This window comes from Tympanuchus pallidicinctus, unplaced genomic scaffold (assembly GCF_026119805.1).
Source record: "Tympanuchus pallidicinctus isolate F22 unplaced genomic scaffold, pur_lepc_1.0 scaffold30, whole genome shotgun sequence".
NCBI classification, from domain to species: Eukaryota; Metazoa; Chordata; class Aves; order Galliformes; family Phasianidae; genus Tympanuchus; species Tympanuchus pallidicinctus.
In genome coordinates, this window is record NW_026294748.1 from 1485706 (window position 1) to 1498732 (window position 13027).

The window sequence follows — 13027 nt, forward strand, 5'->3', positions numbered from 1 at the left end:
GCTTGCAGTGCCGGAGCGGCTCCTGCTCTTTCAGCTTCTGGCTTCCCTGCTTGATGAATATTTGAAGAGCCCAGAGGCCTGCTGAGCCCCTTACAGCTGGGGAAGGGCTGAAGATGAGTTTGGTAATACAATCAGGGATAAAGCAGTCCAAAATGAAGGAAAACTGTGCTGGTAATGGCCTCCTTGATGGAAGATTCATTGCTTCAGGACTCTAATCTGAGACCAAAATGAAGCCCAAACCTGACACTCTTTGGAGAGTAATGCAAGATTTACAGGTCTGCCACACTCCAGAGATTAAAAAATAAAAAACCTCCAGACCTCCCTTCCTACCTTTGCAAAACTTCAGGGAGAAACAGGAGATTTGTTTTCTTGAGAGCGGAGGGGGAAGGGAAAGAAAAAAAGGCTTGCCATCTTTCTGCCAAGACATTCAGATCCCTCGCTTTCCTGATGCTCTAAGCTGGCAGCATGGAGGTGATGGGGGAGATGCTGTTGGGTTGCAGCAGTGGTCCTGGTGCTGTGGGTTGAACCAGGTGTATGGGGCAGCAGCTTGGGGCCGGGCAGCCCGGCTGCTTTGCTGGGTGAGCTTTGTTGGTTCAGAAATCCTTCTGGAGCAGTTGATGACTTGGCTGGGGACAGCCTGGCACAGCGCCCCGCCAGAGCTGCGCTCCTGGAATGGTTCTGCTGTAATTGGCTTGAATGCAGAGAGCTGTTCAGCATCCCTGCCAAGCTGATCTACTGGAAGACTCCTTCCTATCCACTAATCTGGCAATGCAGTAAACCTGGGAAGGGAGGCAGGGCTTTGGTAGCAGGCACCTGTTTGGGGGAGGGGGGGATGTGAGCCCATCCCTCACACAGCGTTACTGGGATGCTGCTGGAAGGTCAGATCCCTCAGAATGGAAGGGGAAGAGAAGGGCAAAGCCCTCTCAGTTCTTGATGCGACTGCTTGAAGTCCTCCTGTACCGCAGGGCAGAGCTCCGTGTGCTCATCTAGTGGTATAAGCCCTCACTGTTGCTTCACCCACCTTGTTTAGGCACAGACGGTGCCTTCTGTTCCCAGGGGTGTTCAAGGAAAGGGCAGATGTAGTACGTAGGGATGTGGTTTAGTGGGCAGTATTGGTAGATGGTTGGGCTGGATGATCTTAGAGGTCTTTCCCAGCCTTAATGATCTCTGAATCTGCGTGAGAGGATGACAAGTCTGTGGTGTGAACATGAATGACTTAGAGGCTTTCTAAAAAGCCACTGGTTTAAAAAGCACTCTGTCCTTAGGTACTTGTTGCTTTGTGACAGCTGGTTCCAGTAATTTGTTTTTATAGGGCAGTTTGTAGCAAATGAATGACATGCTGAATATTTTAGTGAGATTTTAGATTATCTAAAGAATACTTTCTGGTTTACTAATTGGTAGATAATGCAGAGTACATTGATGTTGACATGAGCAAATGGATTTAAAATGATTTTGAAGCGAGCCTCATTAAAAGATGCTCTAATTCAGTCAACAGGAAATGTCAACTAATATGTCCGTGCCTGCTCTCAGACCAGACTGTGGTTGTGGTGGAGATTTTACAGGTCTGCATTCATTACAGGCAAATATGACCGCTGCATGTGGATATTGATAAGTCTTGTTAAATCCCAGGTGACAAATTCTATGAATTCAGCTCATCAGAAGGTGGTAAGTGTGAAAGCTGAATAATAAGAAGGCAGAATTCCTCTAAGTGGACCCGCTTTGATGTGTATTTTGCTATGATGCACAGGGTTTTCGTTGGCAAAGGTGATCAGGTCCTCAGCCTGGATTCTGATGAGCAGATGAGTTCCAATCCAAAAGCACCTTGCTTTTAATCCTAAGCGAGGGGGTGGATTTTGCTGTCTCTTCAGGTTTTTAATAAATCACGGCAGTGTCACAGTGCTCCAGCCCTCTTTGGTTGTAATGGAGGAGACACCCAGATTAGGATCCACCTTTTGTGAGTCTTCTGTCAGTTGAATTACTTTGCTGTCTGTACAGAATTATCTTTGCTTATTACTTTAATCTTTGAATTACTTTGCTGGGTAGTACTTGGCTGCGCTACTTTAGTTTGCCTGTAGCAGATCCATCAGTGCAGTGGTGATGGGGAGGGCTCCCTCCAGCACTCACCAGTTCTTGCCCTGTTCCATGCTGTCCAGATGGATGTTGTAATGGTGAGCCTGGTGGTTTTTCGTCAAAAATTCTCATTCGCATGTGCTGTAGAAGGTTATTCTTGCAAGCATTCCTTGCTCTCTGGACACCATCAGCTTCAGGTCGTGCAGAAAGATGCTGCTGTGCTGCCTTGCAAATGGCGCCTGAGGTTTTGAACTGGTAACAGTGGATTTGGCTAAACCTCTGATATTCCTTTCCTCAAAAGACAAATGGGGAAATCAGTGTGTGTGCAGCTCTAGCCCAGCGTTACCCCTTGTCTCTTTCAGGGAAAATGAGTTTCTCTGAAGCCTAGGGAATGAAGGCACAAATGCACTGGAGACACGACTAACGAGCCAAATATGTGTTGCATAAACCTATTATGGGTGTAATGTGATGTTGTTTCTAAAGAGATTCAGGGTGCTGGGACGAGTGAGGAAACAATCTTTTTCAGTAAACTCCGGCTTGATGAATATATTTTTAAACAAAATGGAGAAACTTAGATTTCTCTTAGAGAATTGTTGGGCTTCTCTTCCACTTCGTCTCTCTAGCTGCAGCCATCTGGCTTGCTTAGGGAACGTGCTGTTCCCTGAAATAAGACTAATGGCTGAAATATTTGGCTTTACTAACAGGTTGAGTGCAGAGGAGAAGATTGCCTGTAGTCTTTGCTAGCAGTCTTTAAATCTTGGAGACAGGGGAAGCAGTGTGTGCGATGTCACAGCTACGGTCACGTGGGCAGAGATGCCACTTGCTCTCCAGACCTCTGTTGTATTGGCAGTACCAAATGCTGACAGTCGATGCTTCTGTTTGCCTACTGCTGTCTTGTTTCCCAGATAGTTATTTATGGCGATGGCTCTCATGCCATGTGTTACACAGTGCAGCATTCGTGTTTGTTATGCCTTCTGGTTGCTGCCCTATTCCAAATTAACAACATCATTGCTAATGTTAGAGGAAAGCTTTCCCTACCAGGCCTAAGAATAGAGTAATAGCATAAAATAGGAGAGAATGAAGTTCCTTTTCTTGGTACTTCCTTGCTGCTTGATTCCCATCCGATTCCTATGGGCCAGCCTTAGAGGAATAAAGGTTGATGTGACGTCAGCAGGTGAACAAATGCTTTTGTATGCCCAGTGCTACACGTTGGCTATGAGAGATGATTGGGAATATTTACAAAGGCTGAAAGATTCTTTTGATGTCTCTGAGTTAAAACTGAGCAGCTCTGGATTGACTTGATAGGAATAACTCTTCCGTTTCCCAACGTTGATCTCCATGGACAAATTGTGAATGAAAGCTGCCAGGAAAAAAATAAATGAGGCATAGGAATCCTTCACTAAAAATACTTTCCCATACAGCAAGGAATCTTGAAGGGTTTTTGGTTTTTCTTTTTTAGAAGGGAGGAGAATTCTCAAAACCAGGAGATCAGCTTTCCTCTGTCATTATGGACATGCCAGGCTCTTCGAATGGGGCTTGAGCTGCTCTGAGTTTTCGTCAGTGTCTAAAACAAATAAACACAAGCGTTATCCATTTAGTGGGTAATCTCTTTGGTAGACTGCGTGTAGGCAGAATCAAAGGATGCTTAATGTATTACGTTACCTGGGATGTTGGGGGGTATTTTTATTATATTCTGAAAATAGTCTGCGAGATCTGATGTGAAGAGACACAAAGGGTTGGTTGAAAGCAGACAAGAACCAAATCATTGAATTGAATAAAAACTGCATTGTGCAAGCCGTAATGCTCTTTACCATTCATTACTGCAATTATAATTATGGAACCCAAAGTATTTAATTGGCCTTGCATACTCTTTACGCTGAATAGATTGCATTGTTACTATTTAAAAAAAAAAAAACCATCCTCTTATGCCTTGCAAATACACGTACGTGTTGCTCTCTGGTTCTCAAGAGGTTTCTTTGTTTACATGATGAGTGATTAACTGAATTATGAATCTCTCCTATGTTGTGTCAAACTGAAATCGAATGGAAGAATAATTCTTATCGTGCATCAGATGAACTTAAATAGAAACTTAAAGGGAACAACTTCCTACATTTAAAAACTCCACCCAGAGCCAAAGTAACTCAGACCATTGCAACTTGGAAAGTGTGGCAAGCTCTTTTTGAAGGAGAAAAAAAAAAAAGGCAAGATAAAGCTAGAACATCAGTTTAAAGGATGAAAAAGTTGTGGTTTGGATGCATTTTATGGAACTAACTCTTGGAGTGGTGTGTTGAGGGTGAAGCTTCAGTACGCCAAGCAGCCACTGAAGGGCAGTGGTTTTGTTTAAAGGGCCTCACAATTGTTGTTCCTCTAACAATTGGCAAAGAACTATTTTTATTTTTTCTGTTAATGAAAACTGCTGGCCAGGCAGCAGGGAACGTGGCTGGAAGGCTGGAATTTTGTGTCAGCACAGCTTTGTATTTTTATCGTCTGTGACAGGTATTGCAAATTTCTTTTCCTTTTAGAGAGAAATGAAAAAGTCAGCACTGTATGAGGTTTGGTTTTGTTTTTAAACTAAACACGCACATTAAGCTTAGCGGCCAAAACTGTAGTGGGCAAAGAGTTCTGTGTTCTGCTTCCCTCCAGCTGCAGGCCAGTCCATCACACATCTGTTCAGAGACTTCCATCTCAGGTATGGTTGGTTGACGTGCTGCTCTGTGAAACGATTTTTGTCTTCCTATCCTGCATAAAGCTCTATCAAGATTTTAAAAGCGTGGTTCTACCAGTTTGTTTGCACTGCGAATCCATCAGCTGAGCTCACATCTGTTTGGCTTTGATGCTCGTGCTGCTCTGGGTTAACGTGTGGCATGTGCTCTCTGTACCATGCAAGGTGCCTTCTCCATTTCATTTTGGGTAAGCTAGCTCAAATGATCTGCTATACTCAGCTTTGCTCTTTGTGTACCATGTGAAACGAGCAGACATTTTTAATAGCAAAGCAGTAATTCCATCAGCAAGGCTCTTGTGAGCCCTTCAGACGTTGGGAGAGCCTTTTTGTTCTCCATTAAGAACAGAAAAGTGCAGAAAGGTTTGTTTTTCCCTGTTTGCTGTTCATACATTAGTTATTGTCTTTTCCCGATCTTTTAATGCTTCCCCAAATGGAAGGACAGTGAATTCTGATATACCCAGATCATAACTTCCCTCTTAAATGGCTTTTTAAATGGAGCGTGGTTTTTTTTCTTTTATTCTGAATTGCTGCTGCTTCTTGTTGGCTAATCTTTGCTGAGGGGCTGGTGGGGGATGCGGGCTGAAGTCGTCATACACAAAGATGCTGTGTGTAACACTTGGCAGGAAGACTTGAAATTGGATTACAAGCTACTATTCCAGCAAGTAAATGTCCGTGGTGTTTTTATAGCTTATCTCTATTCATCTATGTTTGCCGGGCTTTGCTTGCCAAGTGTTAATGTAAACACTCTATTTTGAGACATCGGTCCATTTGCCTTCTGGAAATCCTTCTTTTATAAGGTGGTAGTAAACCTCTGTACACAAAAATAAAATAGCCCCATGGTCAGGACTGCACACAAACTAACGTTGCTGGTGCAAAGGGTCTGGCAGCAATCGCCACCTGTATCAGCAGATGAGCGTGCTCAAACTGGAGCCTGATTTCAGTGAAATACTCTTGCTGCAGGCACCAAAGCTTGCTGTGGGTTTGTTGTTGTCCTTTGGTTGCCCAGTGGCTGCTTTGGGCTCCGGTGCAAGCCGAAATGAGCCATGAATTGAGGGACACAGTCAACGAGGCCTGGTTTGGGGTGTGAGGCTCACAGGTCGGTGCCCCACGGGGAGCTGTTTGTGATCCGTGGGTCCCATGCGCCCATCGGTTCCTTGGGGCCTCCATGTGCACAGTGGAGCCTGCTGAGAGCAGCCTGCTCAGGCCTCTTCCTCCAGCAGTCCCTTGCTGCCATTGAGCTTTCTGTCTCACGGCTTTGTGGCCTGAAGCTGGGCGACAAGTCTGTGTGGCCATATTCATGTTTGAGGTCCCACTGGTTGACCATGGCTACTGAATACAGGTGACTGCTGCTGGAGCACGACCCAGGGTCTTTCTTCATAGCATCATAGAGTGATTTGAGTTGGAAGGGAGCTGAAGGCCGCCTGGTGCCTGCAGCACACAGGGACACCCACAGCTCAGCAGTGCTCACAGCCCCGTCCAGCCTGACCTTGGCTGTCTGCAGGGACGGGGCACCACCGCCTCTCTGGGCAACCTGTGCCAGCGCCTCACCGCCCTCACTGCCAAACCTTCTTCCTCAGCTCAATCTAAACCTTCTTTGTTGAAGGCAGAGCTCCTAGAAGACAAGAGCAGACCCTGGTGGTATTTCTTTTTTTTTCTACTGGTGAGACTGGAGGAATCTTACAGTTGAGTCCGGAAGAATTAAGTTGACTTAAACAGAGTTCCTTCTGATGGCTCTGCAAGAAGAAGGTTTATAGACTTGATGCTCAGTGCGAAATGGCTAATATTTCAAACGTTCACATGGATTTAGGAAATGCTTTTTATATGTTGTTGTTTTGGCTGAAAAATGGTTTAGAAACATCACCTGAAAGTGACTGAAAAGAGAAAATGAGCAAACTTGTGTGTCCAGCCAAGCAGTAGATTATTTTGGTGGTATATGTTGTACAGTATCTTGGAATAAGCTGTCCTGGTTCTCTGAACTATAGCCTGGAGAATGTGTGGGGAATTACAGTATTCTGTTAATGTGTGATCTGTGTACTTCTTAGAGGGAACACGACATCAGATGCTTTGTATTTTGTGGTCCATAGTACCTGAAATGCTGTAGTGATGCTGGGTGGAATGTAAAGCACAAATGTCCATGATACTTCGATTCATAAACACACTTGTGTATAACAAAATGCTTTTATGCCGTGTTACAATCTACATGTTTATTGTACAGCGCTGCTTCACTCTTGTTTAGGACAGGGGAACTCAAGGGTCAGCTGTGCTCTGCGTGGTCTTATGAGAAGTGTGTGTGATCCGCTCCCAGAGTGACAAATGGTAACTGTCACTTAATTTTTATCCCCAATTATGTAGCTCTGGGACCAATTTTTCAGGTGGAATGTTGGAGCCATTAAAAAGAAATAAGTAAACTATACTGTATTCCATCATTTTTGGCAGCTGCCCAGTGGTCTGTAGCTTTAATATATGTATTTCTGTATGGATATTTTTCATAAGGCTTCTGCAAGAGGACTGTTTAACACTTCGCTTGTCAACTTAATTTATGTAAGATGCAAGTGTCAAGTAAATCTTGAGCTAGGCTTTTACATGTGGAGCAAATTATGCTTCTGTGCTATTGTTCCCAGAGTTTGTAGGTAAATTGGTAGTAGATATGTTTAATACTTTAATCTGCAATATTTCCAGCCTCAAATAAGGCAAACTCTTCACAGAACCATGAATGTTTAAGGAAGTGACATTGCATTGCTCTGCTTTTTTTTTTATACTTATCGGATTAGAGGTAGATAAACTGGTCTGTGCTTTTCACTTCTTGACACTGCAGCAGTTTCTGCAACTTACTTGTAATTTAAAGGCTGGCACAACCTTAGTTTTATAGGAGGCAATAATGTGCCGTATAGAGGCTTAAACATTATCAAGCTTTGCCAGTTGCTCTTAATATTTTCTATAGGAAGCAATAAAGATCACGGTTTTCAGATGGTATAATATTCAAATAAATTTTCAGTGCTGCTAGGCACGTTATGAAGGTTCTTACCTCCTTTGTTATGGGGGACAGAAGTCCCATATCATCTGATGCACGATTTCCAGCCTGCTAGTTCACTTTCAAGTTGAAGGTTTACGGTGTGTTGCAGAGGTGATTCAGCGTTTTTTAAAGGTAGCTTGGGAGAAACTGGGTTTCATTGGAAGCTGAAAGAATCCATTCTTGGTGTGGGCTTCGCATGGACTTCAGACCACTGTGAGTTTTTGATCTTGTTTTGCCAGGGAATCTGTCCTCACGTTGGTGCAGTCTGCTTGGTTATGAAGTTGCCTGCTATTAGCAGAACAGGGTGCGATTTGTGAGTAGCGTTGATGTCTGCCTTTGTTTTTCATCGGCCATTTTAGGAAGGGAGCGCAGGTATTCTATTATGAGTGACAGAACAGGCCTTCGATTGTGTGCCCCTTCTCAGCTGCTAATCTATTTAATGAGCTTACTAAGTTACAGGAAATACGCACGAGTGTATCTGTTTCTTTAGCAGATTAATACATGTATATGCATATCAACCTATATAAAAACGAAAGCTTCTTAGCAGCTGCAGTTCTGGACCCACACCAGGCTTGTTGGACACGTGGTCTTTTGCTTGCTGCCATTGACACGATGCAGTGGCTGCAGTTGGTTAGCACACTGCCTTCCCTGCAAATATTGAGATTAGCATGTGCTGGATTTTTTTCCCATGGGGGATTTTCTGACAAACTTGTTATCTTCTTTAAAGCGGAGTGAATATTCTTAGCATGCTAACTCTGTTATAAACTGAATATGTCCCTTTGTTTGCATCAGCCCAGGCCAGTGAACTGGATTAGCCTTGCTCGTGCACAGGTCAGAAGGAGAAAAGCGAGGTCGGAAGCGAGGTTGCCTTTACTGGGCAGAGTCGCTATCTGTCACTGTCACAGCTTCGCCTTGCCTGGATTGCTTCTGCCCAACTCTAAGAAAATGCTTCAGATTTTGCATTAGTGGAGTCTGAGCCTTGCTTTCTAAAGTTGTGCTCTTCTGCTTTCTAAAGTAGGTGCTCTCTCCCCAAAACTTTGTGTCCTTCAACTCCCTTGGGTGTCTCCAATGCTCCTGATGTCACTTAGATGCTAAGCTTCAATTGCCATTGTCAAGCTGTTTGTTAAAGTTACACATGAAGAAAGCAGTTGATGTCCTTTTTGAAAGTTAATTTCTCTGTATGGTGGGATTGGAATGAGAGTACACTTAATTGCAGGCTGCATTATCTAAAATCCTTGCAGTGGAGTTCATGCATGTTTTGGAGTTTCACTGTTATCTTTGCAGTTCTGGGTTTGGGATAATTATATCCAGAATGAAGCTGCTGAAGTTTCACTCTAAGATAAAGCCCCGATTCTTCAAAGTACTGCAGGTTTATCTGTTGTCTAGTAAAGTTACTGTATTGAAGTGGCCAGGTATAATAATAGTGTTAATTAGATGAGTTTTATTGACCTAAAATAGTTGTGCGTCTTAAGGTGTCACTTCTTGACTAGCGAGCATCTCCAAGCTTTGATGGTGAATGTGTCCTTAGCTTTGCTTCTCTAAATTTTCTTGTAGTTAAATGAGCGATGAGAGCACATGCACAACTTTGGAAGGGACAATGTGGTTCTTGTGCAGGGCTGTGCATGGTTCTGCTTGTCTGGGGGAAGTCAGCGCTGAAGGCTGGAAGATAATGAAGTTAATGAGTACGCAGAGAGTCAGCAGAGTTCTTGGACTGAGAACACAGTGAATGGAAGACGTTGTCCTTGGTTAAACTAATTTCAATAGAGGCTTGCTTTGGGAAGCATACATGCCTTTCAGTAAAAGCAAGGTAGAGATTTATTGCAGCGTATTGAATTTTACTTCGTGCTTATTAGTCACTACTGTTGAAAATAAATGTGCATTGATACCATACTTGAAGGTGAGGACGTTCCAGAGCACAAGGAAAGCATGTGTTCATAGGTGTTCCTCATAGCATAGCTGCCAGTGGCATTCTTTCCAGAGACAGCGGAGCTCCTATTCTGTGGAAAGATTTAACCCTTTGAAGAGCAGCAAAGAGGATGGTGGAAGCACTTGCAAAGTTAATATTACTTAAGAAATGGCTTCTAAAACTGGTCAAGCTTGAAATATGGCATTTTTTATTTTTTAATAAAGCACGCTTCTGCTTTTGAAAAAAAATGCATCTGAAGGAATCCAATTCTTCTCAAAAAGCTCAGTGATAGGAAGTACAGGTATAAGCACCCTAGACAATAGAAAGGGAGCTGGAAGAGATTATCTTTATTTCTGAGATAGGATCAGATGTATTAGATGATTTCTAATTTAGTTTTGAAAATCCTCTAGTTACAGCGTTCCTGTAACGTTCCTTGGCAGCATTTACACATGCTTAGCCAACCTGATAGTTCCTGCATTTCTAAGTTTTCTAACTATTAGGTTTAAATCTTGCTTGCCGAGGAGGTTGTGCTGTAAAATTGCTCAATGGGATTTAAACACATGTGCAGCAAATTGCTGAGGGCTGAAGCACAGGTGCTCTGGATATGGAGTATTTTCCTTTCACTGACCTTAGCCAAAGAAGTAAAAAGAATTCAGCAAACATGATTCAAGATAATGCGATTTGCTGAAAAGTTATATATATTTTGGAGGGTTTATTACAGAGGTCTGAAGTTATGTGGACACTTTGCCGCTGTCAACAAGGGAAAAAAGGCATCTCCAGTTCATTTTTGTAATAAAATCAGTATTTTAATAAACCTTTTCCTTAAAAGCTGAAATGTTTTAATGAATCATAGGCTCATAGGACGGCTCAGGTCGGAGGGGAGCTCAAAGCCCACCCAGTGCCACCCCTGGCCATGGGCAGAGCTGCTCCCCATCGGCTCAGGCTGCCCTGGGCCCCATCCCACCTGGCCTTGAGTGCCTGCAGGGATGGGGCACCCACAGCTCTCTGAGCAGCCTGTTAATGAAACTTGCTTTGTCGTAAATCAGAGCACTTATTCCTCTGTAACCATGAAGTCTGAATCAGGCTGGCATTTCTTTTATCCTGGTGAATAGTTCTGATGCTGTTATCTGATTTGTTTCCTTATTTTCTTTCGGAATAGTGCATCATCTGTAGGAAATGATTCTTAAGGTGTCAGTTTATGAATTCAGCAGTAAGCTAACCCTGGGAGTTGTGGCGCAGTGCTGCCACGGAGCGCAGGAGCTAGAGCAGCAGTATTGATCCTCTGCTGCCTTACGCAGCGATGCATCTAAAGCCCTCATTCCCGATTCCTCCTGCAACCTCTTCCTTCCTCTGTCGTACCGAACAGCAGAGGTAATGTTTGCTGGGAGGCTGAGCTGCGTTGCCCCGGCTCAGTGCCGCCTCCTGCATAGGGACAGTCAGAGCTCCCCGTGCCCTGACCAGTGCGCGGCTGCTTGAGGCTTGCAGCAGATCAATAGCAATTCTGTTATGGGCCAGATGTCAAAGCACAGAAATATGCTTTCAAATCCCAGGGACTTGCTGTGACAGCCAGTGTGCTCAGAGACATTTGCTTGGCAATCAAAGGCATTAATAGTGGTTTTTGTTGACCACCTGTTCGGGGGAGGTTTTTAATTACCTTTTTGGTTGCTGGCCAGCGTGATAATGCCTCTACATGTTTCTTTTCCTCTGTTTGGTTCCCCCAGCTTGAACACAAAGCGAGCATTAAATTGCCTTTTCAGAAGTGTCGAAGCCGTTGGAAGGAGTAGCGTGCTTATTCCATATCTTGGTTGTATCTTGAAACCTGGGGTGACGGGAAGTTGAATTTCAAGGGAAGAGGCTAAGAATAGGCTTCAGCAGTAATTGGCAGTCTTTAGGCTGCTTGCTTTGTTCAGGAAGTTTGCATGCTAGGGGATGGATGGGAAAGGCACTTCATTACCGGTGGCATGAACTGGAAGAAGAAAGGACTGCTGATGTCTGTGTAATTTTTTTGGATGCAATCTTCCAATCTGAGAACTTGAAAATGTGTAGTCTGACAAACACCTGAAATGTGTTTATTCCAGTGTGGATCATCAACCTTCAGATTCCTGTTAAGAGACCTCTGTCTCCTGAGCTAATGCAGAAACATTGCAGTAAGCTGTTATTTTCTGTGTGAACCAGTCGACAGAAGAGGGATGAAATGTGCACTGGTGAATGGGTTTTATAGATATTTGTTGACAGCAGTAGAGGATTGCAGTGTTCTGGTCTTGCTTTGGGAGCTCTGGCAACACTCTGCTTATAGATTTTCTTTGCTTTTACCCCAGGCTATCTCATTTCCTGCTCGGTTTACTTTTTGGTATCTCCCAGCTTGTGTAACCTTTGATTTGTCTGCCTCCTGAATCCGGAGGTGGTGAGCAGCCTCTATGCTCCCTTCTGGCTCATCTTCAGGAAACAAACAAACAAACAAACCGTGAAGCCCACATGCCTTCAGCCATGGAGATGGAAATCCCTCAAGTGGGGGCTGTTTGGCAAGGAGTTGGGCTTTGATGGTTGGCCTGGATGGTCCTAGAGGTCTTCTCCAAACTTCACGATTCTTTGAAACGAGGGTGGTGGAGGAGCATTGGGAAGCCGAGATGCTATGGCAGGGGCTGGTGGGCTGAGGCAGAGCAGAAGAAAGCCTCCGCCAGCATAGCTGTCAGCAGTGTCTTTGGTGTGGGGAGAGGGTCGTGCCAGCCTCTGAGACCTGTTAAGGATTAATGTTAACACAGGGCTTGGAATATGTCAAGCACTATGTAAATACCAGAGGAGGCTTTTTTTTATTGGTACCCCCACATGCTCTCTGTAACCCACGCTGTGTGCCCCGTGGGCACTGCATGGGATGGGCAGGGAAGACAGCCCTCAGTGTGCCATTAATGTATGCCTTGCCTTTACTCTTAAGTGGGATGTTGAAAGGGGGAGGATTGTTTTTTAAACACTTGTTTGTGTATGTCTGCAGTAACAGGCAAAAACCTTTTTCAGCCGCTGTCTCCTATATAATTCTTATATAAGGCTGAAGTGCTCAGTTCAGGACCTCATTTTCAAAACATCACGTTATGCCTGAGAAACTATGGAGGGTGGGAATTGACTCTTTGCCAGTTACTTACTTAAACTTAAGAGATCTTTGCATTCAAATTACTTATCTGGAGTGCTGGCAGGCTAATAAATTCATGGGACTGTTCTAAACACCGTCAATCTCAAAATGTAATCCTATTAAAATAATTGAGTATTTTCCCTCTTCCTGCTGTCCGCAGCACACAAGAGAAAACATGAAAGGCAGCCTGGA

General features: G+C 44.0%; 2 protein-coding genes across 7 annotated transcripts in view; one reads left to right on the top strand and one right to left on the bottom strand.

Moving 5' to 3' along the window:
* APOC3 (apolipoprotein C3) overlaps nucleotides 1-12556 on the bottom strand; it is a 298571-nt gene extending 286015 nt beyond the window's left edge. Inside the window, exon 1 of the mRNA XM_052697471.1 lies at nucleotides 12552-12556. The gene's annotated coding sequence lies outside the window, so the exon portion shown is untranslated. The remainder of the gene's footprint in view (nucleotides 1-12551) is intronic.
* Nucleotides 1-13027, top strand: part of CADM1 (cell adhesion molecule 1) — a 158448-nt gene that overhangs the window by 11560 nt on the left and 133861 nt on the right. The gene's annotated exons all lie outside the window — the stretch shown is intronic.